The 27,054-nt window shown below is 40.8% G+C and overlaps 1 long non-coding RNA gene across 1 annotated transcript; it reads left to right on the forward strand.

The window, feature by feature from the left end:
* The first annotated feature begins 263 nt into the window (after nt 1-263).
* On the forward strand, nt 264-16,391 carry LOC122460403. The gene is made up of 4 exons (XR_006281683.1): nt 264-275; nt 7,239-7,243; nt 11,689-11,695; nt 16,283-16,391. It is a non-coding gene; the product is annotated as an uncharacterized LOC122460403 (long non-coding RNA).
* Nucleotides 16,392-27,054: the final 10,663 nt, after the last annotated feature.

Raw genomic sequence — 27,054 nt, forward strand, 5'->3', positions numbered from 1 at the left:
TCAGGGAGGAACTCACCAGTATTAGAAAAGTAACACACTGTCTGGCTAGTTCCTTCAAAATTAACATCTATTTATTAAACACAGAGCAGTTACCCAAAGTTTGCATCAACTACTAAGTCAAAATGTTTCATCTTACTAGTACAATAAGCAGTTTAATTTGTTATTCCTATTATTTTTCTTTAATATGCATGTTGTATGATAGCTTTCCTCTCAATATCATGAATACAAATCATGCTGCTTTCCTTGCTCAAATCATTCACTTAATTTAATCTAAAGTGTCTCTCCCACTTTAGCTGATAACAGATGACATCTTCCAAACTGCATGAGGATATTTTATGCATGGCTTTGTTGGCAGAGGAAGATACAAAATGGAAATACATAGGGGACACAGGTTTTCAGACACTCAGAGGCAATTGTCACATTCAGGAAATGGGAGCAAGGGAGGATAAGTATAGTAAGCTGTGTGTTTGTCATCCTGCCTCCTTTTAATCTTATCTGATTTGACCTGGAGTCTCTGAATACCTGTTGCATCATGGATTTCAGCACATGGGACAGCTTGTGGGCTCTATGTCATATGTTTTAATCCAGCAACAGAAGCACAAGCCTGTTGTTTGGAGATTTTGAGCAGTAAGCAGAACTGTGTGGCTCTGGTGACTTGTGTGCATGAATAACTAGCTGCATTATTTTATCATAGTTCTTTGTAATTAATTCCGAGTGCCATGTGAGGTAGGAATAGCCAATTCTGATCACATGTATTGTATTGGGGGGAGGGGGAAATGGAGACCAGATATCACCAAATAGCAGGACCCATCAGCACCCAGATCAGAATACTGAGGTAGGCCCCCATTCCTATTAGAACTCATTATCTAAAATATGAGTTAGTAATTTCAACCACCCCAGACATGTTTCAGCAAAAAGCTCTCATTGGGCTGTTAATATCAGCTCCAGCCCATGGAGGCATCCAATGATACACTATGGCTTCAAGTGAGGGGCCTGTAAAATGTCAGCTTAAGATACTATTTTAGATAAAAGCAGATTTTTCAAAAAGGGAACTAAAACCACTAACCTTTTTCTAACTGCTGTGTCTGAAAAGCTGTTCAACTAAATTGCACTGCTTTATAAATTAAATCCACATTTTGGCCCTGTTCCAACATCCATTCAAGACCATGAGAATCTTTTTATTGAGTTCAGGGAGCATTGTAGGAGGCTCCCTGTATCAGTGATACGAAAACCCTTGAAAAAAAATCAGAGATTGGGTTAAGAATGGATGAGCATCCAAAATTCAAGATTTAGCAAAAGCCTATTCAACCTTTCCCAAATCCTAATGAACCTACAAAGTTTGGCTTGAAATCTCTCATCAGGTTGTTATACAATATTTCCAAAACTCTGCCTCCTCTATTGAATGAAATATCATAAGAACAATATGATTATTCCTATATCAACATTTTAATTTCCTGCTTTTGCTGGATACTGGAAGCACAAAGGCAAGCAAAAATGGTAGCAGAGGGAGGAGTTCTTCCATCATTTATCCATCTATGTTTTTATAAGGTTGTTCTCCACTGTGATATCTAAGCACCTAGTTTCAGAACCATGGAAGTGGTTTTCAGAATGGGAGAAAGTTCAAAGAGTTTTCTAATTTCATCTGATATAATTTACCCATCTATATATGTCAAATTTCAAGAAATGGGAGGAGGGGGGAAAGAGAGACAGGATACATTCCAAAAATGAAGAAGTTTTCAATGGAAATACTGACTTGTCCTGTCAGTGCTGATACACACTTCACACAAACCAGAGAGCCACTTTGTCCTGTTACTGTTAACTTGTTCCCTGTGTGCTCAAACAAAATAATGGGCCTTGTACATAGTAAATAATATTACAGTGACTGATTCTATTTGTATTACCATTGTGCCCAAGAGTCCTAATTATGGCCCAGGACCCCGTTGTACTAGATGCAGAACAAACAGAAGAAAAGACAGCCCCTACCCCCAAAGAGCTTAGAATCAAGCTCACTATCTCTACAGGGTCCTGACTTAATATTAGAGCTGGAAGAAAAATGCAAATAATTTTCATAGAACATTTAAACAAAAATTAAAATGCTCCATAATATTTTAAGTGAAAAGCAAAACCTGAAAAAATATTTGGTTTTCATAAACTGAGAGCTTATTCCTTCACTCTCCCACTTCCCTGGTCCTTCTCGCATGAACAGAGAGCAACAATACCCGAAGTCCAAAGGTGCAAACAGTTTGATGTTTATTGGGGTGAACTTCCAGCAAGCTTAAATCCAAGTTCCTTTTTCCTTATTTTCGAATCCCAACTTACTTCCTGTTTGCCCCTAATTTATATAGTAATATTCTTAGCTATATCTTACCCAATCATTCTACTGAAATTTAACTAACCAATCCTAACATCATTAGCTAACCAGTTATATCCCACCACCTTAATTAGTTTACACCCAGCAAAATTAATTATACAGCAGACAGAAACAATCACAGAACCAGAGACCATGCCAATAAACAATAGCAAAGTGGGAACTATAATGACAAAACCATACAGAACTGAGGATTTCACAACTACATCTATAAAGACATATGGATTTCCCAGCTGTGTCTATTAATAAGTGAGTTCTTACCAGACAGAAAACTATCAACCTAAATTTCCTTTACATCTTCTAGGCTCTTCCCTTTCTCTGGAGGTGATAGATCGGCCCCATATTGACTAGTTTGGAATGTGAGGACGTGACCAGTCGCTTCCCAGCTTATGGCTGCCTCTGCTGCTTAGCCAAAGGCCTTAGCCTAAGAACAGGGCCTCACACTGTCACAGTGAGAGAAGGCCCCTACACAGATTCTTTCTTGTATACCTCTATTACTACCTAAATGATAAACATATACCTACATTCTTAGAGTATAGGCCTTCAGACAGGCCTGAATATCTATATCCTAACATAAACCATTTTTTATTGTTAAAAAAAGTTTTCAGTAAGTGTTCAATTTACAAAAAAAGAAAAGCCCAAACATTTGTACCCCCAAAAATATAGGCATTTTTCATTTTAAAGGGATTCACTGAAAAAATTTCAGTTAGCTCTACTTACTATCATTTAGAGATTGGCTTGAATCGAAATGTCACATCTAAATGCCCCACACTTTGGGATTCAAACTAAAAATGCAGATCCTGATTTTACAAATGGCCCCAGCATTTATAATTGATTTAACCAAAACCACAGATCCAAATATCCCTGAATTCTGAAGTATTAGAAATCCCAATCCAGATCCAAATTTTGCATCTTAAATTATATCTCTATGATTTCACCAAATTTAGCCCAGGCATAATCAGACAACTCAACTGACCTCACTGGAGTAATTTTCTCTTAGGCAGAGTCTGCATGTAAGAGTCTGCTTGTGCACTATTACTATCATAATAAACTAGCTTGTTTTTGTTTATTCACATCAGCTAACTTTAGTGCATGCAAAAGGATTACTTACCTCTGACACTGGGTGTGGTGCTGCCTGTCTTTCCTTCTCCTGGTAAGATAGGTAGTTAATCTCACAGGCCAAATTAAAGGGCTTCCCCTTATGTGGTAAACTAAAGTACAAGAGAAAACACTTCTCAGTGAGGGACTCGGCTGTCATTCACCCGCCCTGGGTCACAGAGTCTGTGTGATCTTGTCAGGGATCCACAAACAGTCCTTCCCACCCATGGTTGCAAGGGTTTCAGCACACCAGTTCAAGGTGGCACTCTGGAGTCATAGAGAAACATGGCCTTCCCTCTGCTATGTGGGCATGCTTACATGAATGCTCGTCTCTTAGGGCTCCAGTCCTGCCTCTTCCCCAGGCTTCTTCAACACAGCCCCTCCCCAAGCACCTTTCCCCAACTCCCTTTCAGCTGTGAACCCTCTTGGCCCAATCTCCAGTCATTTAAGAGCCCCACCAGCAACTACTGCTTTCTCCAGGTCTTTCTCTATACTGCAAAAAGTAACTTGCCTTTATACTACTTGCTTTCCCAGTAGGCCTTGCTTTTAGGACTACAAATCCAAAGGTCCCTGGCCAGAATCCCCTGGATCTGGGAGGAAACTAGGAATACAACAGAGTTGGGACCTGAACCCCTCTTGAAGGCCTAGTTCACCCTGTGACAGAGCGCTTGTCGACAAGACCTTCAGATAGATATACAGTATACATGCAAATAACTTTCAAGAGGAAAAAAGAACAGATTAGTACAGCAGTGGTCATTAGGAAAACAGATGCAGAACATAGAGCACACACTGTACACAGCATTGCCAACCCCAAGCATTCAAAAATCATGGGATTGGTTTAAAAATGAGAATTTTAAAAAACAATTAATTTAGGGTTCTATTTCCTTACCTTCTTGTTTTTGAAAAAATGAAAGGTGACATTTGCATAGCTCCAGGAACTGGGGCTTTAAGGAAAACACTAAATGTCACAAGATTCAGAATGAACAAAAAATCAACAACAAAAAATCAAGAGTTGGCAAGGCTTACACGCCTGTAACTTCCCTGAGATCTAGAGTAAACAAAAAGCCAGCTCCCAGAAATGCTTGGCATAGCAGCACAGCAGCAAAACATGACTGTGTGGAACGTGAGTGTCCCAAAGAGCAGGTAAGCATAGTAAAACTTAGGGATATTTATATCGGTGTGTCCTGCGGGGCATTTTTGAAAAAGATACATGAAAACATTTTTGATCGAATTGAAACACCGACACCAACTTTGCCCAAATAGTTTGAGTAAAACCAGAACTTCCTGAAAGGGTAAGAACAACAACAAAAATTGGCTTTACAACACTAGAACTGGCTTTTCACCTCTCTCATCAGTGGACATTGCTACTAGAGCAGTGAGAGCCTGGAATTGCTGAAATAGTCATGTTTGGCAAGCTAGTGGGTGAGTCCTTCGAACTAACAGTCATGTCCAGTACACAGTATTACTCTACTTTCAGTTACAAACAAATTGGCCAAATGTTAGTGCTCATGCAAGCCAGGGAGGATTTTTAACCAAAGCAAGGTTAAAGGGAGAAATCTTGTCTTTATGGCAACGGACTGGGACTCAGAAGGCTTATAACTTGTCCACAAAATAAAGTCAGCATATTATACAGCTGAAAACTGATTTAAGTATTTCCACCCAGGGAGTTGCACCCACTTAACTAAATCAATTTAAAAAGCCAACTTAGTTAAATCTGTGCAAGTGGTATATGTAGACCTCTCTTAGGTTCAATTCCTGCCTTTGCCATAAACTTCCTGTGTTACCTTGGGCAAGTCACAATTGCTCTACGCCTCAATTCCTACTCCATGAATGGAACAATAATGCTTCTCCATTTCAGAGGGGATGTTATGATGGGCTTGGACACTATGATAATAACAGGCATAAAGTACCTGGACAGAGTGAAATCTAGCAGTTTACCAGATGCCACACTCCTTTCTGCCATGAGAATGTATCTCAGATGACCTACAACACCCTGTCACCTCCTGTTCAAAACTATGTCAGAATGATTCTTAACTTTATATATTTTTGAATTATAAAAAAAAATCCAGTTGAAACCCAGTTAAGTTAATCTTAAGAGAAAAACATACATGCGAGAATATTGCTCTTCACAAGTATTTGGGCAACTGTTATGTATTTGAAAATCCTGAACATTTCAAGAATTTGATCACAGACACATCTTTGTCTGAAAACCAGAACCAGAAGTTCATCTTCCATCACTGCCCTATTTAAGAGGTTCCAATCATCTAATCAGCTACCATAAAAATCATATACACTGAATTCTTAATAGCAATGCATAGACAACCCTTAGATTTGAAAGTTATTCACTGAAACTATTCAGGGAATAATTACAAATAATGAATATATTTACAGAAACCATAAGTGGCCTTCAGATGATAATCTAGCCCAAGAAGGGAAAAATTCATGAAGAATAGGAGAAGTTTGTCCATCCCTAAATGTGAGCATTATTGTAAAGCATCAATGGCAGCTTTACCTGCTACGGGATCTCAAAAAACAAAATGATTATTTTATGTCTAATCACTCATATAACTTCGTTCTACATTCCACACAAACTTCATTGAAATTCATTGTTCTAATTCAGTTGTCATTTATTTTATTAGTTTATTCATTACATTTATTTGCATGTCCGTGTGTATTATGTACCTTTATTCTATGTGTTATGTATCTTCTGCACACACACAAAGACACCCAGGACACTGGATAAAGGGAAGAAATTAGTTTGTTTTCTGCCATTATAGCACACAATAGCATGCTTTAAAAAAAAAATCTTCTGGTGGTCAGTATCACATGGGCTGCTGAATATTTTACAAAACAACAGGGAACCTAATTACTTTCAGGTTCACCTTTTAATTCTTTGAAAGAACTCAAGTCTATTCCTGAACATGCTGATTCATTTTTATCTCTTTATGACCACAAATACTAGAGAGCTAACAAACCTGGAGGTCCAAAATCTCATCACAACATTTTCAACAGATGTGTTTGACAGTTCGGGGGATAACTCTTTAATACAGAAAGTGAACAGAAAGTTCACTTTCAGGTAACACATGAAAACATCCTGCTTCATGTTCATGCTGTCTTACAGTTACACTGTCTGAGGATGTGTTCATTCACTTGCACTGGAGTGAACTTCATGCAAGACCATAACCATGTGCTGCTGTTATCACCGCATTCACTAAAGCTGAGGTGAACGTTTCAAATAATGAATCTCACATCATGTTCTGGCTCAGGCTGCTAACACATGTCTCTGAGATTACCAGTCTTCTTGCTAAGTACACTGCTAGTGCAGCAGCAGTCTTTTAATCAAACCCTCTGCCCAGAAGCACACCAGCATAAGCATTAAGTTCACTTCAGATCATGGGAACATTTTGTTTTACTCTAAAGACTCTCAGGACTGCCTTTGGGCACTGTTATGACTCCAGCAGCATTAACCTTTTATCGACTGCAAGACACATACAATATGCACTGTCCTCCAAAGCATTTATTTGGTTAGCAGTCTGAAAAATGCCATTGTGTTTAAATTGCTGTACTGGTCTCATCCATGTTAGATAGATGGTCTCAAGTCCGATTAACTCACCTCCTGCTTGATATGTGGGTTTCACCCTCACCCTTCATTGCTTACAACATTAAGATTAAATATGAAATACCTCTCTGCCAGGCAGTCAGTTTAGTGCATCAAGGCTGCTGGAGAAAGGGAACCAGAATCTTTCTGAAGGGAAAAACTAATTAATTGTAGTGACAGTTTTTTATCTTAATATTCACCTATTAAAATCCCTTCTGATTAGCTCAGCACTCAAGCCTTTATGAAAGGCCCACAATATAACAGCGGTTCAGTGTACAAAAACAAATGCTAACAAATGATCCATTGGGATCCAATGATCTACTAGGAAGGTTGAAATATTTTCCCTCTGGTGAACAGTTGCACAGGAAGGATTATCTTGTGGTTAAATTACAGAGCTGGAAGTCAGGGCACATGGCTTCTATACCTAGCTCTGCTGCATTCTTCCTCTGTGAGTAATGCAGACACACATTTGCAAGAATCCACAAATTTTTGATGGCGCAGCTCTAGAGTGCCCAATTTAAGACACCTATGGCCTGATGTGTCTAGAAGTGGTGAACATCCACTACTCCCACTGACTTCAAATGGAAGCGTGGGTGCTCAGTTCCTCTGAAAGTCAGGCTCTAGTGGCCTCAAGTGGTTCTCTGGCCTCAAACAATACCCAGCCCCTTGTGTTTGCATTCAGACCTCACGGAAAACCCTCAGAACACATGGCTCCACTCTTACTCCAGCCTTACATGTGGCCTATGTTTTCAACAGCGGCTCCTATTGCTTCAGCTATCTATTCCATAAAGGAGCTTAATTACTTTCTAAATTTATCCTGAATCAAGGGTGATTGTTAGGCCCACCAGCTTCAACGAGGTTTCACCCAACTCCCAGCGTAACAAAATATATTAACACACACACACAGAGATATGTGCTCACACATGTATGCAAGTTTTCCTTTATACATAATTCCCAAAGGCATCATGTTCAGAATATTGTTGCTTGCTTTATTCTTTATATGTTAGGTGTATTTATAACATGTCTGTACCATTCACAGCCCCGGTGCTGCTGAATTAGCACTCCTTTCCTTGTTGCTATACACAATACGGAGGTGGGCATGCATTCTTGGGCATAAAATCTGAAAGTAATCAGATGGTAGGATTTGTAGACATTTTACATTGGTTAAAAAAAAAGTTTGCATGCAAACACAAATCCGCTTACCATGGTGAATAACTGTTGAAAAATCAGTAAGACTCCTCTTTGGCAGCTTTTACTATGTGCTCTGAATGATTTTATTCAGAAACTATTAAGAATTTTATCTGAGTAATGAGTCAACTCCAAATCCAGGCAAGCGCCCGAGTTTAATTTGGCAGTTGTGCAGGGCTACCGTTTATCAACAAAACTTTGTTGTGACAACTACTTAAAGTGTAGCAGCACTTCATTGCTAAATATATAGTATAGGTTCTCTTGTCTGTTTGCTCTAGCTTCACTTTTAACTATAGTGACTGTGAGCTAAACTTTATACTGCTTATCAAGCTATGTAATTTCTTCTCAAAGCTTTCCAAAAATAGACTTGTCATTATTTGGCTTGTTTAACATATCGGTACAAATGCTGTGACCTGTGTGCCAGCTAACCTGCCAGGGGCCTAGCCACAGGGGACAGAAGAATCAAAAGCCATGGGTTGTATTTTGTTAGGGTTGGTTTTTTAAAAGTTAAAATGACAATATCCCATGCAATTCTCGGTCCATTGGGTATTTGTAGTTTTCTAGAATACAGCAGAGTCTCAACATGAGAGCAAAAGAAAAATACCTTTTACACTGACATACTCACTGCTCTAGGCATATCCCTGCTGAACTCTCTTAGGGCAACCACTAGGCTGCATACTGGTGGGGGTGCATTAAACAGAGGCTATCCAACACCCCTTTACGGCAGGTATTATCTCCAGTTTATAGATGAGGATAATGAGGCACAGAGCAGGTGCAGTCATTTGCCCAAGGTCAGACAGTCAGTCAGTGGCAAAGCCAGAATTAATACTCAGGAGTTTCTGACTCCCTAACCTGGCCCTTACTCTGATCAAAGTAATCCAGTAAGAATTAGAAATAACCCCATGGGACGTCAGTTGGAAGTTTGAGTAATGCAGTGATAGTACATTCGATATGGCATCTTGCATCCCAAAGTATTCCCTAGCACTTTACAAACTTACACACAAGGATCCTTGCGTCTACCTTTGACATGCAGCTACTTCTGGGGAAAAGGGCAGAATAAGAAACTGTTTAACAGCTCACATCATGCCAATACTTGCACTTTGGAAAGAGTATTCACTTCCTTGTCTTACTGAGACAGCACAGAGAATTTAATTAAGCAGCAAGTTGTTACCTGACCTGGAATTTGGCCATGACACCAAGCAACACCCCAAGTCTTTTTCTGAAAAAAGCTGTAAGATCTTTAAGTGACCTCTGCCCTGATTACCTCTGTTCACCTGAAAGACTGCAACTGCAACAGGTGTCACTTTTAGCCTTGTGAGATAGCTAATTGCAAGTGTTATTCTCATTTTACAGACGTGGAGGCTGAGGTACTGGTTCAGCATTGATTTGGAGGGAAGAGTGCCACTTGCTAGATCACATACTCCACTTCCAGTAGCATACAGTCCTTGAGTGAATGGGTGTCGTCCAAGACTTGACCCTTCCAAACCATACTTAGTTTGTGAGCTCTGACAGGAACACCAAACAAGTAGTAAAAGGTGGTGTAGCCTAGAAGAAAGTTAATGGGTATACTTCAAAAACTGGATATCAGCTCTGTCTATGTTTACTGGTTGGTTGATGTATTTCTAATGGATTATAAATATTAACATGTTTGCCCTCCTATTACATATAGAAATATTACTTCGACATTTTACTCCATTGTGCATCATTTTAGTGAGTCTTATGTTACCATAAGACTCCAACAGGTGACATGTTGCTCTAAGATTTCCTTGCCACATGGGCATTTTTAAGCTGAGGGCTCCATTGATGTGCTCTATTGGAAAACAACTATATCAGAGATGTAGAAGAAAACCTAGGATCCAGTGCATACATTTTCTATTTTTGTTGTGTGAAGTGGTTATCAAATGATTCCTAAAAAAAATTTCTGTGCCTTCTTACCAAACATTTGTTTCAATTTTTATAATATGAGCAAGAATAAAATAGATGTAAAAGCATGAACAAAAAAAAGAAGATATCATGGGTGTGCGGTGACTGATCAAATCTTCTTTGTGAGCATAAGCTGAATTTCTTGGACCAGATTTGGCAATGTGGGGAATGAAAAATGGACTCGTTCAGATAAGTCTATTTTTTCCCCACACAATGCTTTAAGTTAATTCCCTTTTTAGGTAGGAAAAGAGTTTACTGCATTTGGTAGTGACGAAATCAAGATGCATCTAGTTATTATTAGCCCTATCTGCTTGATCTGTTTCAGAAAGTTAGGGGTGACATTCTGATGCAGTTTGAATTCATCCCCTAAGAACTTGTCAGATTAATCAGTTATTTCATATTACTGCAACATGAACTTGGCTATCTGGCCTGACACCACATGTTGTCTACAGCAGAAAGTCAAAGAACATTTTTTTTCTTTAAAGCATTTGTTTCTGCCTTCAAGAACATGAAATTCACATTACTGCTGCTAAGTCTCTAACAATCACATGTTTTGCCTCTTCCACAAGTAACTGATTATCCAACACAGGTTTATTTTTCCCCTCTGATTATTTTGCAAGCACTCATTATACTTACTCTGTCTCCTTAAAGGGACTCCAAAGAGGTTTTTGTTGCCCCCTCATTCTCTATCATTTGGCAGAATTAACCTATCAGTTTCTTCGGATTCCCATCAATGGACATAGCGAACAATGGACCTATGTTAAAATCTGTACTGTGCCACAAAATGAAACTAATTTAAATTAGGGGAGATTGGGAGATGGAAGATGGGAGAAGACCCTAAAGCACAGGTTTATAGGTTCTATCTCACTGCGCTTGTCCTTTCTCCTCTCCAAACAGCAACAAACATCTTAGAAAGAAGGTAGACAGGGAACACGCATTCAGGTTATTTGAAAGTGATATCTGTAATAGTAAATATTATGCATCAAATTTTGTGGGGCTTGGCAATATGCTATCATTTACCTTTTGGATGAATCCCATCCCATAGCATCAAGTAAACATTACTACTAGATGGACCATTGTTCTGATCCATTATGGCAATTCCTGTGTAATTGCAACTTGTCAATACAATTGAATTCTAGGCTAGGAGAGTGCCTGTTGATAAGTGTTTTGGCAGTTCATCTCCTATGTGCTGGGGAGGGAGGGAATTAATCATAACTTTTATAGCGGCTAGATAGTTATTACGTTTAAAAAATACTCAGCTACTCAGAATCCAGCTTAGTCATAAATGTACAGTACACTCTAAATGAACTGACAATTTTTAGATGAGCAACTCTCTAACTGGCTAAAGCCAACATGAATTGACTTCAATATTATCTTCAGTAATCTATTTAAACTGCCACTATAGTGAACTGTTGCTTTGCTCCACTACAATACATAAGACAATACAATTGAAGCTACATTATCATAAAATAAAGTGGTGACAGGAAAAAAGCTTTCTGCTTGTAAAAGAAAGGTCTTCGGTGCACCTCGGCATTAGCTGCCAGACGATGTTATGCTGTGACTACATTGAAATATACGGTTTAGTGGCAAAATATGTTTTACTTTTCATTGGTACCAATGATATCTACCTGCTTATTTCTGTGGTTTTCCCTTCCCTTCCCACCCCCGCAATTTCCTCTGGGCCTTATCATGAAAGGTGCTTCGTACCTCCTCTGCAGTGACTTAAGTGTGAATTTAAGAAGATGTTTATTTTGCAGGAGCAAAGTTCAGAGTGGTACATGAACTGAATCAAATACACACACACACCCCTTTTAGCATCTTCACATCCTGAAACAGTAATATTACTAAGTTGTACTTACATGGCACATTAAAATGTGTACATCGTACTGAAATACATATAGACATATCCTGCCCCACAGAAATTACAGAAGGAAGTGACAACCCAGTGAAGGAGTAAAAAAAAAAAAAGCAAAGAATAAAAGACAATTCTTTGGAGGAAATGAATAATATAGTTATATAGTCACCTGGGAGGCTAATGCACATCTTCAAGTTCAAGATATTATTAATAAAATGTATATGTAATTGTTACCTATTCTCCTGGTAACACAAGCTATTTAGAAGCTCTCCCTTCTCCCATTCTCAGAGTTCCTGGATACTGCTCTCTGAAAGAAGATGATGCAGGAGAAGGTGATGCCCAGCCATCACAAGATGTGTACACGTAAAGGGCCAGCAGGGAGGAGAGGCATAGTTAAAAATCAGTTCAAGTCAGATGAGTCATTTCAAAACTGGGAGGAGGAATCATGTATTTGGTCAATATTGCTTGTATGTTTAAATCTGAGTATTTTAAACATAATATTGGATTATTTTTGGACTTTTCCTTCTAGGGATAAAAACAGGAGGGTGCTGTTTGTAAACAAGCAGTGTTGCTCCAGCTTTCACTGCAATAACAGAAAGTGGCAATATTGTGTTATTTGTTTTCAAAATATAAACATGTTTAGAAGCGGTGGTTCACTTTAAGTACGACAATGAATTTTTTTGTATGGAAAGGACCTTATCCTGCAAAGTGCTGGGCCCCAGTTCATGAAAATCATAGGCATGTGCTCATATGTTTTGCTGACTAACGGTCTAAGTGTCCTCCTCTCCCACTGAAATCACTTCATACGAACCTGTTGGGGGAGACAGAAGCAGCCACAGAAATATGCAGGCAGATATCAGGCTGGATAAACGTGAACAGAAAATTAGATCCACTTGATTTATTTAACTGTAAAATAAATAATCTATCGAGAAGGTCATATGTTGGACTTTATTCAGGCTTTGGCAGAGAGTGTTGAGAAATATGATTTTTGTATGATATCACACAGGGCAGAATTAATTGCAGATTATTCAAGGGCAGAGCACTTTCTCAATTAGATAATGAATTAAGTGTTACCTTCCATTGCTGGCAAAAGCAGAATCCTAAAAATAACCTTGAGGGAAGCTATGAATAGTTAGAGAGTATCTGGGAGTCATTCACATACAGGGAATGTAACAATTTCCATATGCTCCTCTGAAGAAAGAAAAACCACAGACAACTCCTAGATAAACCCTAAATTTATCAGAGATTTATGACAAACAGAAGCAATAATTTTACCCATTTCCCCCAACCAAATGTGACTGCAGTGAATCCCATCAAGGATCACCAGCTATGCCAGGGGTGGGCCACGTTTGGGTATGGCAATTGTATGGTGGGCCATGAATGATCAGAAAATTGAGGGTCAGGGTGGGGGGGGTGAGGGGTTGGGTGTACAGGAGGGTGCTCCAGGCTGGGACCAAGGGGTTCGGAGGACAGGAGGGGGATCAGGGCTGGGGCAGGAGGTTGGGGCACGGGAGGGGGTCAGAGTGCAGGCTCTGGGCAGCGCTTACCTCAAGCAGCTCCCAGAAGCAGTGGATGTCTCCCCTCCAGCTCCTACGCAGAGGCGTGTCCAGGCAGCTCTGCGTGCTGCCTGCATGGCCAGTGGGAGCTGCAGGGGCGGTGCTTGGGGTGGTGGCAGCGAACAGAGCCCCTGGCTGCCCCTACACATAGGAGCCAAAAAGGGGGATATGCCACTCCTTCTGGGAGCCACGCAGAGTGGGGCAAGCCCCAGACCCCACTTCCTGACTGGAGCACCAGGGCAGGGTAAGCTCCAGACCCCACTCCCCAGCGGGAGCTCAAGGGCCAGATTAAAACATCTGGGGGGCCAGATTCAGCCCCCGGGCCGTAGTTTGCCCATCTCTGAGCTATGCTCATGGACAGAGTGTAGCAGTCATGAAAGAGTTAATAACTCTCTGGTTTCTTGCTCTATAAAAGAGAGAAGGAGAAGGAAATCGTTTCTTTTGGAAAAGTCTAAAGACACCCAGAATACCACAGGTTAAACAATGAGGGTGAGCTTAAGTGCCGTGCCTCTTGGAGATGGAGCCCAGAACTCCCAGCCCAAAACAAGGAGCTTTTTAGCCATTTTTGCATCCTCCTGATTCCAGGATGCTCTGGGAGCCAGAATGACCAATGCATACTGTAAACAACTCAAGGGGTTGCCCTAACTTACAGCAGTAGCACCTCCCATAAGCCTCCTCTACAGGTCTCTCCCTTTGCAATGCCTGCTCCATTAGAATTCACACTTGGCCAATCATGGGGCTTTAATTCCCCCTTTATTCAGCCACAGGGACCATAACTGAATGGAGACTCCTTCCTAGACAATTATAGATAAAGCTTACTGTTCCAACCTAATGACAGGTTTCAGAGTAGCAGCCGTGTTAGTCTGTATTCGCAAAAAGAAAAAGAGTACTTGTGGCACCTTAGAGACTAACAAATTTATTAGAGCATAAGCTTTCGTGAGCTACAGCTCACTTCATCGGATGCATTTGGTGGATCCAATGAAGTGAGCTGTAGCTCATGAAAGCTTATGCTCTAATAAATTTGTTAGTCTCTAAGGTGCCACAAGTACTCCTTTTCTTGTTCCAACCTACTGGCTGCAATTTGAAAGAACAGCCCGGAAGTCCATGGTCTTGCATTCAGATGCATTCATGGTACACATCCGATGAAGTGAGCTGTAGCTCACGAAAGCTTATGCTCAAATAAATTTGTTAGTCTCTAAGGTGCAACTGTTTCACATTTGGGGACAATATATACCTTCAAGTCAGTGACACTGCTATGGGTACCCGCATGGCCCCACAGTATACCAACATTTTTATGGCTGACTTAGAACAATGCTTCCTTAGCTCTCACCCCTAATGCCCCTACTCTACTTGCTCTACATTACACATATTGAATCTATTTCCCCATGTTAAGTATCCTCACACCTTCTTGTCTACTGTCTAAATGGGCCATCTTGATGATCACTACAAAAGTTTTTTTCTCCTGCTGATAATAGCTCATCTTAATGAATTAGCTCTGACAGTGGGTATGGCTACTTCCACCTTTTCACATTCACTCAGAATTTAGCAGATATCTGGGAAACTAACTCTGGGATTAAAACTGCAGGCTACTTGGAGGATACTGTATGCATAAAATACAGTAATATAGCTTATGTTCAAAAACATTTCTTAGTCTCTAAGGTGTTACAAGTACTCCTTTTCTTTTTGCGAATACAGACTAACACGGCTGCTACTCTGAAACCAGTAATATAGATGTGCCTCAAAAGCACTTAAGTAACTGCATTACTTCTAGAATTGGGCAAACTTTTTCAGCTGAAAAAAATGCACCTTCAGTGGCACTGGAATACTTCACAAATTTATGTCAGTTTTGCAGAATCACTTAGATTTAAAAAAAAAAAACCAACAAAATCTGAAAAAGCTGAATTGTTTAAACATTTCAAGTTTTTGATTCGAAACAATTTTTTGTTGTTTCAAAATTTCCTTTAATTTTAGTTAAAAACCAATCAATCTATTCTAAAATGGTCAAAATCAAAAATTAAATATTTCAATTTTGTCAGAACAAAACATTTCATTCGACCCAAAATGGTTGGGTTTGGGTTTTTTGGAACTTGCTAGCAAAAGCCAAAAAAAAAAAAATAAAAAAAAAAATCTCATTTTGTACAGCTCTAATCATGGCTTTCTGAAAGAAAAAAAAAGAAAGAAAGAAGGGTGAACTCTTTTGTTCTGTAAAGGTTTATTTCTACATATTTTTTGAGAAGCGTTATCAGGTAGAAAAGTTTTTTTTTTAATCAAAACCAAGTCAAGTTAGTATGTGTGCATTGGCAGAGGCAGACACTCTCTAGAGCTGAGCTATTAAAACGCTCTGTAGAGTTATTAATATATCTTTTTACATTTATTTGACGCAAGCTAACAAACGATGGTAAGTCCCACGCAATTAAGTCAAAGTTTGGGCTATATATAGAATACCTGGACTTTGGCTAGCACGAGGGAGTGCTGTGATTCACATTCAGCTACATTAACCATTTCAGTACTGAACAATGTGGACAACATATGTCTACAGCAGCTCTATGCATCTGTCTCATCCTCAGACGTAGTACAAAGCAGGTGTATATTAGATACATTTATACTCAAAAAAATTGGTTCTGCAAATTAAGGTTGCCACACACATAACATACCTGACACAAAATCAAGTAAATGAAAGGTTAAACAACATACAGCACAAGAACAAATGTGTATAAACTAACCATGAACAAATTTAGACAGGAAATTAGAAGATGATTTCTAACCATCAGAAGAGTGAAGTTCTGGAACAGACTCCCAATAGAAATTCTGGGGGCAAACAACCAAATTAGTTCTAAGATAAAGTTATCTAGTTTTATGAGAGGGGTTGTATGAAAGGTTTACCTGGGGTGGCGGAGGATTGGGCTTCTCAGCCCAGGGGGTCCCTTATATTTCATGTCTTATGTTCCTACAGTCTCAGGCTTCAGGGCTTTAGCCAGTCACTGGTAGGGGTCAGGAAGTAATTTTTTGTTTCCCTGATGGATTCACGGGGCGTGGGGGTGGGAGGGTTGTCTGCTTCCTCTGAAGCACCAGAGATGGCCATGCATGAAGATGGGATGCTGGAGAGTGGAGTCATTTCTCTGAGGCGGTACTGAAAATTGTCTCTCAGGGCTTGGCTGATAGAACCTGAGCATGTGGGAAGACCTAACTGATAACTCTATTTGGGGATGGGAAGGAATCCACCCCCACAGGTCATCTTGGCAGGGAATTTGCAGGGGTTGGTGGGACATGCCACCTTCCTCTGTAGCATGAGATGTGGGTTACTTGCCAGGATTACTGGGGCATATCTCACCGAATCATTTCCCTGCAATTGCCAGGAATTTAGGCATTGGTGCACTTCAGTCCTTCCTGTTCTCTGCCTATGGCACATAATAGTTTAGTGCCCTAAGCTCTGGAATACTTTGATCTAATTCAGTTGTTGGACTTGGTGTGAAGATGGCTAAGTGGTGTTTAGTTGCCTGTAGTAGAGGAGGTCAGACTAGAAGATCTGCTGATCTCCTTTGGCTTTAACCTCTATGACTCCATACCTTGTTTGTCTACCCCCAGAAAAACACTACCACAACCAATATACAGCATAGACCATACACTACAACCTTAACCCCTGTAAGGATGGTAGCCTTCAAACTCCCTTCCTTGATTGGATGAGCATACCTAAAATGAGCATCTTCTATCAAGAACATTGGAGTTTGCTTACCCCAGTATTTGCATCAAGAATTACTGAAGCTAAAAACCAAAGATGCATGATTATGTCTGAACTGAATTCATTTAAGCATTTGAATATTTTACATTAATCACCTCTAGTATACACATTTTTTGCTTGGATGTCTTGTATACATTGTGCCTCATTAGCCAAACAATCAACTTAAGCAGATTCTGATACATTCTCTTTCTGCTAGACAAAGCTTCCATGTCTAATAGATTTGGAGGGGAGTGTTTTAGTGAAGGCTTGTGGGGTAGCCTGGTGTGTTTGGAAAGTGTCCCTTGGTAAAGATGGTGCTGGAAGACTGGCGCACTTATCAGATTTTGCAAGCAAGTAACCTGGCTGCCATCTGGCAATTTTGGCTTGTGAAGAAAAGTGAAGAAAAGAGAGATAAATAGTCACATGCATATAATATATAGCAATAGACCAGATCAGGTGGATATGGAAGCAGCTATGGACTCTGGTTTTATCTTCAGAAATGGGGTAAGTATCTGCACCAACCAGTTTCTGAACTTCTATGATCACTAATCTCATGATCTGATCCCACGGCCAAACCGAGGCACTGGGAGATTGCAGCTTTCCAATCTTTTCACTGAATGGAAGTTAAGCAGTAGCCCCAGATAATAATGATCTCCAATTGCTAAAGGGTTAAAAAAATCTCACCACGTCATAGTGAGCATCCCTACATAGTTTTGTCTACTCATATGTCATCAGCTTTCACTTTGTAAGACTTCACCATCCTCATATCCAAATCTTTGCTTCCCCCAAACAGTAGAACTGAATAACACACCAAACAGAAACATGATTTCTACTATGTATTTTGCCAATCCGTACTATGTGTTTCCTCCTTTTAGTTTCCAGTATAAATCTTCATTCCTACTCAGGCTGTGGCAGCGATATAACTTTACATAAGGTTACATGAAGTTACGCAAGACAAAATATCTGATGCAACTTGATGCGTCATTCAGGAACTCAGAAGAAAATAATCTGGTTTGTTTTTTCCATGGTGTTAAATGTACTTTAAAATATTAAGTCAAGAAATTAAATCACACTTGAAACAGGCTTTTGAATCAAGTATTCATCCCCCATATCTTGTGCATCATCATTATAAAAGCTAAGTGTCACATCTCTTTTTTTTCACATGACTCATTTCTGCAAAGCAGCAGCTCTGCTGTAACAAGTAGCATTTTCCCCAGCCAGAAGCTTTACCGCACTAGGAGACTGATTCTGTCACTCTTACTCACACTGAGTAATACCTTTCTGCATGAATAATCCTATTGATATTTGAGTGCAACATGGGGCCATCAACGCATTGCACGATGCTCTTGTCAATACAGTAAATTGCACAAACATGTCACAAATGTGTTTAATATGCACCAACAGTATTTTTATCTTATGTAAAAAGAAAAGGAGTACCCGTGGCACCTTAGAGACTAACAAATTTATTAGAGCATAAGCTTTCGTGAGCTACAGCTCACTTCATCGGATGCATCCGATGAAGTGAGCTGTAGCTCACGAAAGCTTATGCTCTAATAAATTTGTTAGTCTCTAAGGTGCCACGGGTACTCCTTTTCTTTTTGCGAATACAGACTAACACGGCTGCTACTCTGAAACCTTTATCTTATGTGTAACCCCTCTGGGGTTTAGAGAGCATGGCCCCTTTACATATTTTTCCTAAGGGGCTGATTGTTCCAGAATAAGGAAGTGCTATTGGTGAGAGGAGGAGCGCTAAAGTTACACATGTTTTACTGTAGTACTAGCTGTTTAAGAAATATTAAAATGTACAATATCTCTAATATTTTGATATTCATTTCTCTGCAGTGTGATTACACTGGAAAGAACTCGCTATCAGAAAGAACCTAACCCTTGCCCTATTTTCCTCTGTGGCACAGCCATGGAGCCCCATTTGGAGACTAACGGTGGTTGCTCCATGCAGGGTATGTCTGCCCTGCAGTCATGGGATGTGAGTGCAGGTTGTGCAGTCATACCCAAGCTAGCTTTAACCTAGCTAGTTCAGGAAGCAGTGAAGTTACAGCAGCCCAGGTTTCAGCACCGGCTGAACAAACCCAGTCAGGACCCCGAGTAACTACCCAGGTGGCTAGCTCATGCAGCTGTTGCTTCACTGCTTTGGTCCCAAGCTAACTGGACTAAAGCTAGCTCAGGAAAGTATACCTGAGCTGCAAACAACACCCCATAGTTGTAGTATAGGCACTATCTCAGAAGAGACCAAGTAGCATCCATGCATCCGCCTATAAGGCAGTTGGAGCACTTGGGGATTGTCAGGGAAGCCAGTACCTTTACGCCACAGCTGCCAGAAAGGGGGCCAGTTCCTCACTAGCCGATTAACAGCTGGACAGGGGAGACTAATAGGGTGGACGGCCCAAAAAGCAAATCCCCAGCAAATAACCCTGAAACAGAGCTGCAATCCAAGAGAAAAATCAACTGATCAGAGCAAATATACTTTCATCACAGAGATGTGAGTAGGAAGATGGAAAGACATGCACCAAAAGGTAACCATTATATATAAGGGTTGCTCCTTGAAGCGAGCAGTTAGCCAATATTCAGAGCCAGGTTATTTCCATTTGAAGAAGTAGTTGAGGATATGAGTTAGGTATGTTGTTTGGTGCATTCCTGTGTATTTACAAATAATGTACAGAGAAAGCCTTGTTTCCCTGAACACAGTAGAAATAAAACTGCAGGCAGGTTCCTTGTTGCCAATTTCCAAGTCTGCATTTCTAGCCAGCCCTGTGCCTCAAGATCCGTTTCTGCTCCCTCCCTCCTGACTGTCTGGCAGCTTCCTTCTCTGACACACACCACAGCAACCAATTAGTACCCCTGCCCCCAAATAGCTTAGTTGCTCTTCAGCTTTCCATGCTGGTCAATGGCTTCTTTCATTTCAGCTATCATTACACAAAGACATTTAACTGCTCCTTCATTTAGTCTGAATTAAAAAGGCACTAAGCACAATCATCAGCTATAACCTGGTCCATGGTTTTGACAGCCATTAACACCTTCCAGCATAACAACTATATGCTAGGGGCTTCAATCCCCTGGAGGCTATTGCAATTTCTGAGAACGTGATGCAGAGAGAGAGAGAGAACTAAGATTCCCAAGGGGCAATTTAGCTGGGAACTTTGTTTTATATAGTGTCTATACCCAAGCAGACATGGAACCCTCCTACACAACTTCTGCTGTTGCATGGGGCTTACTTGTCCCCTTACTGTCCTTTCAGACAAGACCAGGATTTGGTTTTATTCTTGGTCTCTGCATAGGGATGAACTGAAAAGAAAAAAAGTTTCCGAGTAGCAGCCGTGTTAGTCTGTATTCACAAAAAGAAAAAGGAGGACTTGTGGCACCTTAGAGACTAACAAATTTATTTGAGCATAAGCTTTCGTGAGCTACAGCTCACTTCATCGGATGCAACTGTAGCTCACGAAAGCTTATGCTCAAATAAATGTGTTAGTCTCTCAGGTGCCACAAGTCCTCCTTTTCTTTTTGAAAAGAAAAAACGTCCCCTTTTCTCACAGTGCAGTTTGCAACTAACAAATAAAGTGGGCCTGAAGAGTTCTTAGAGGGGAAAACATTGCTATGTGCCCACTCTGTACTCAGATCAGGCCACCATTCTTATGTAACAAAAAAGTTGCTCGCTTAAGGTGATATAGCACAAGCACAGTAAGAAAACAGGCTGTCGAGTGGCCTGAGTGAGGTAATTCCAGCTCTGTCTACATGGCAGCTGGGAGCTGCAATTCTCAGTACAGGTAGCCTTGTGCTAAACTGTGCTCGACCTAGCACCCTAAAAACAGCAATGTGGACATTGCAGCCCATGCTAGCCCCCTGAGCTTGGACCCAGGAGATTGGGTGGGGTTTGAATCGGGCAGCTAACCAAAGCTGCTGTCCATTCCTCAGCATCCATACTGCTATTTCAAGCTAGTGTGAATCTAGCTTCCCGCATTGGGATTCACACCTCCCAGCCACAGTATAAACATACCCTCAGTGGCTTCAGTCCTTTTGTGAGCAGACAGCTTTCTATGTCACCAAAACCATCATCCGCAATGGCAGCTTTTCATCAGTCATAGCACAAGTGGTGTGACAGGATCCTGACGCAGGGAAGAAAGGTAAGCAGCAGGATACGGACCCTGGACTTCAGGAAAGCAGACTTTGACTCCCTCAGGGAACAGATGGCCAGGATCCCCTGGGGGACTAACATGAAAGGGAAGGGAGTCCAGGAGAGCTGGCTGTATTTCAAGGAATCCCTGTTGAGGTTACAGGGACAAACCATCCCGATGAGTCGAAAGAATAGTAAATATGGCAGGCGACCAGCTTGGCTTAATGGTGAAATCCTAGCGGATCTTAAACATAAAAAAGAAGCTTACAAGAAGTGGAAGGTTGGACATATGACCAGGGAAGAGTATAAAAATATTGCTCGGGCATGTAGGAAAGATATCAGGAGGGCCAAATCGCACCTGGAGCTGCAGCTAGCAAGAGATGTCAAGAGTAACAAGAAGGGTTTCTTCAGGTATGTTGGCAACAAGAAGAAAGCCAAGGAAAGTGTGGGCCCCTTACTGAATGAGGGAGGCAAGCTAGTGACAGAGGATGTGGAAAAAGCTAATGTACTCAATGCTTTTTTTGCCTCTGTTTTCACTAACAAGGTCAGCTCCCAGACTGCTGTGCTGGGCATCACAAAATGGGGAAGAGATGGCCAGCCCTCTGTAGAGATAGAGGTGGTTAGGGACTATTTAGAAAAGCTGGACGTGCACAAGTCCATGGGGCCGGACGAATTGCATCCGAGAGTGCTGAGGGAATTGGCGGCTGTGATTGCAGAGCCCTTGGCCATTATCTTTGAAAACTTGTGGCGAACGGGGGAAGTCCCGGATGACTGGAAAAAGGCTAATGTAGTGCCCATCTTTAAAAAAGGGAAGAAGGAGGATCCTGGGAACTACAGGCCGGTCAGCCTCACCTCAGTCCCTGGAAAAATCATGGAGCAGGTCCTCAAAGAATCAATCCTGAAGCACTTAGAGGAGAGGAAAGTGATCAGGAACAGTCAGCATGGATTCACCAAGGGAAGGTCATGCCTGACTAATCTAATCGCCTTTTATGATGAGATTACTGGTTCTGTGGATGAAGGGAAAGCAGTGGATGTATTGTTTCTTGACTTTAGCAAAGCTTTTGACACGGTCTCCCACAGCATTCTTGTCAGCAAGTTAAGGAAGTATGGGCTGGATGAATGCACTATAAGGTGGGTAGAAAGCTGGCTAGATTGTCGGGCTCAACGGGTAGTGATCAATGGCTCCATGTCTAGTTGGCAGCCGGTGTCAAGTGGAGTGCCCCAGGGGTCGGTCCTGGGGCCCGTTTTGTTCAATATCTTCATAAATGATCTGGAGGATGGTGTGGATTGCACTCTCAGCAAATTTGCGGATGATACTAAACTGGGAGGAGTGGTAGATACGCTGGAGGGGAGGGATAGGATACAGAAGGACCTAGACAAATTGGAAGATTGGGCCAAAAGAAATCTAATGAGGTTCAATAAGGATAAGTGCAGGGTCCTGCACTTAGGATGGAAGAATCCAATGCACCGCTACAGACTAGGGACCGAATGGCTCGGCAGCAGTTCTGCGGAAAAGGACCTAGGGGTGACAGTGCACGAGAAGCTGGATATGAGTCAGCAGTGTGCCCTTGTTGCCAAGAAGGCCAATGGCATTTTGGGATGTATAAGTAGGGGCATAGCGAGCAGATCGAGGGACGTGATCGTTCCCCTCTATTCGACACTGGTGAGGCCTCATCTGGAGTACTGTGTCCAGTTTTGGGCCCCACACTACAAGAAGGATGTGGATAAATTGGAAAGAGTACAGCGAAGGGCAACAAAAATGATTAGGGGTCTAGAGCACATGACTTATGAGGAGAGGCTGAGGGAGCTGGGATTGTTTAGTCTGCAGAAGAGAAGAATGAGGGGGGATTTGATAGCTGCTTTCAACTACCTGAAAGGGGGTTTCAAAGAGGATGGCTCTAGACTGTTCTCAATGGTAGCAGATGACAGAACGAGGAGTAATGGTCTCAAGTTGCAATGGGGGAGGTTTAGATTGGATATTAGGAAAAACTTTTTCACTAAGAGGGTGGTGAAACACTGGAATGCGTTACCTAGGGAGGTGGTAGAATCTCCTTCCTTAGAGGTTTTTAAGGTCAGGCTTGACAAAGCCCTGGCTAGGATGATTTAACTGGGACTTGGTCCTGCTTTGAGCAGGGGGTTGGACTAGATGACCTTCTGGGGTCCCTTCCAACCCTGATATTCTATGATTCTATGATTCTATGACACAGAGACGACTTGACAAAAGGTCCCCTGTTCTTTGCAAACACCATGTGTCTTGTGGGCTGTTCATCCAGAAGAGATATCATATAAGGTATTTACAGAAAGCTTGTAACTTGTGAAGGTTCATACTCATTGTGAGATGTAAGTACAGATAACATTTAAGGAATGAAGTAATTCCATTGAAAGTGTGCTTTATGGTCTTGGAGTAAAAGTTAGTCACCAGGGAACAATATGTCTTGGTGCTGGCCAATTCAAGCAGCAGGGAGTTGTCACCCTGCCCTGGTTAGCCGGTGATGTAATCCCAGGCTCAGTTGTCTAGTCCTGCTCATTGCCAAGACTTTCAATGGAAAACCATCAGAGACAGCTGCAAATGATCAAAGCCACTTGAAGATCAAAAAGGAATATTACAACAGAGAATCACACTGCCTATGAATAAAAACAAAAAAACTATTTCACTATAATAGAGCCTGGGAAAAGATGTTTTTTATCCCTTCACTGAGAAGCTCTCTTGCTGTCATGAAAAATTGGATCCTGGTTCCTATGAATACAGCGAGCTCTGCAGCAGACTCAACTGGGGGGGGGGGGAGAGCTAATTTTTATTAGATAGGAAAGATAACTATTAATAAGTATCAGGGTGGATAAAAATCAATGCTTTTAAAAAAAATTAAAAATGGATTTTTTTTATTTAAATTGGATTTTTTTTGATAAAATGCTTTTTGAGGAAAAAAAAATATCTGAAGATAAAGATACATTATAGCTCAAAGATATCTCATCATGGAATAGGGATTATAAATTCTAATTCCATAGTATGAGACAATATATTCATGTAATGTTTAAGAAAAGTTTTGTAAATGAGTTCCAATAGTTCATGGATTAGGGACCCAATCTTATGGGGTTCCAGGGGCTTCTGTATAGATTATTTTGGTTAATCTTTCTATCTATCCAATGGGATTTAGTGCTCAGTCTAGAAGATATCATCAGAGATGGAGTACTTGTGGCACCTTAGAGACTAACAAATTTATTTGAGCATAAGCTTTCGTGAGCTACTGCTCACTCTTTTTTGCGAATACAGACTAACACGGCTGCTACTCTGAAACCTGTCATCAGAGATGCTTAGTTTTGCAGTTCTCAAATTGAGGATTTGTCTCTCCAGAGATTACATGCTTGTTAACAGCAAAAATGTTTTTAAATAACTAATATGTAGAGGTGAGAAATAACAGACCTCAACCCTGTTGTTCCTCTGCAAATTTGTGTGCACAGAGTCAATCCTTTACCTCTTTAAAAGTGCAAAGTTTCAAAAGTTCAATGAATAGAAGATTGTTGGGGGCGGCATAGATCTGGACAAGGAGAAAAAGTCTGGAGATAAATGTGAGAAGGGAGGGACAGGCAGTAGAAATAAAAGTGAAACCGTTTGAGCAGCATATTCCAGAAGTCTTGAGGTCTTTCCGAGTGTAGCCTTCATTGAGTTGAGATCTACCATACTATTCTCTCACTAGAAGGGCAAACCTATAATGGCAGCAGGTCATAAAAGAGACTCAGTTTGGGAATAAGAACCATTCAAGAAATATATGTTTGCTGATGATGTAAAGAAAGTCACACCAGTGAACTGGTGGAAGTCATTTAAGCACTTGGATCCAGAAACTGTTGAAGTGATAATCTCACTTTTAACAGCAGTAGCTTCTTCTGCCAGTGTAGAAAGAATATTTTCTTCCTTTGCATTAATTCATTCCAAATCGTTTGGGACCTGAAAAAGCAGGAAAGCTTGTTTTTCAGTTCCTGATTATGAACAAACCGGAAAATGAAGATGAAGACGACTGAGCTGGCTGCAGAAGCCAATATTTTAAGTTTCTCATGTTGACCTGGCTGACACAGTCGATTTAATTTTTGTGGATTTTTTTAAATATTTCATTTAACTATTTAGTTAAAAACAATTTTAACAAAAACAAACCTGATTTTAAAAAACTTGAATGTTAAACTACATTCAAAAAGTCATATGCTTTTTTTGTTAAAATATTATATGTTTGCTGTTGAAGAAAAAAATCCAGAATACATAACGTTGTTGTTTTAGTTAAATAAAACAATTTAAATGTCTGTCTGGTCATGTTCTCCTCCTAATACAGCATGGCAAGAAAATCCTCCAAATATTAATGATTAACCTGTTGAATTGGAGATAGTTTACCTCCCAATGATTTCATAAATATCTGCTTCCATTACCTTTGGTAAATGAAATAACCAAACAATCATTCATTTTCTGGTATAGCTGAAACTAAATCTGAAAAGTTTTCAAAATAAATCACTTTAAAAATGTATAGTGTGTACCTCCTAAAAATGAAACCTACATCATCTCTGAGTTGTGAAGAATATGTATTAAGGTTATAACAATCAACAAGAATGCACTTATGTAGAAATCCATGATTAAATAGTGTCTTCCTGACCAGTGATCTAAATCAGATTGATTTAAATCAAATCCACTCTGATAAGTATTGACCCAGGTTTCGATTTTATGATTTTGTTGTGCATTGTACCCAGTTTGTTTCCACCACTCTCACAATTCCAGTGGCATCTCTATTCCTTCTTAAACTTAAACATGACAAGTGCTGTGTGTATTACAGGAATGGCAGTTTAAGATAAACCACCTTTGGGACAGAGGATCTGGGATTTCTGTGAACAGCCAGTGTCAGGGACTAGATATCACAGAGGACAATTCAAAGGGACTCGGGTGCACCTATTGTTATTCTGCATGGTGAAGACAGGGCTGGGCATAGCCCAAAGGAGAGTGCTCGAGTGGCTGAAAGCCTGGTGGTGCGAGGGAATTGACAACCAGCCAGGTACACAGGCAAGGCTCCCTCGTGCTGGAGGCAGCGGGGTAACAATGCGACTCTCAGTCCTGCGTACCCGGAGAATGATCACATGCCAAGGGCAGAACAAACATGAAGACTCCCCTTTAGGCATGCTCTCTTCAGGTCAGAGTTGAGGCACAATAGTGGTGTAAGGCAGCTTGCACTATCCCTGTCTGAATTGTACATGGTCTATGGAAAAATAGACGACTTTGGCTTCAAGGCTCTCAACCCAGCATCTTTTAAACGGTGGGTGACACTTGGGTTTCTCTATTCAGTGATCTCCTGCACTCCTTGACTAGTCCTTTCATGCCTACCCCCATATTCTGCATGTTTGATTTGTACACCCTAATCCAGTGACTGAAGTTTCCTTTTGGTCCCTCATCTTCTGGGGGAAAGCCCTTCTCCTTATTCGGGTGTGCCCTTTTAGGGGCCCTGTTTCCCAATGTCAGATCAAATAGAGCAGCATCATTTGGAGAGGGGGTTTCATCCATGACTCTCTGCTTAGGTCCCTACGATCCTGTTCACAATGTCACACTCTTGATTTCTGTTGACCTGATATGTTTTTTGAAACTCTACTTTAATGGA

This window comes from Dermochelys coriacea, chromosome 5, assembly GCF_009764565.3.
Source record: "Dermochelys coriacea isolate rDerCor1 chromosome 5, rDerCor1.pri.v4, whole genome shotgun sequence".
Classification (NCBI taxonomy): Eukaryota; Metazoa; Chordata; order Testudines; family Dermochelyidae; genus Dermochelys; species Dermochelys coriacea.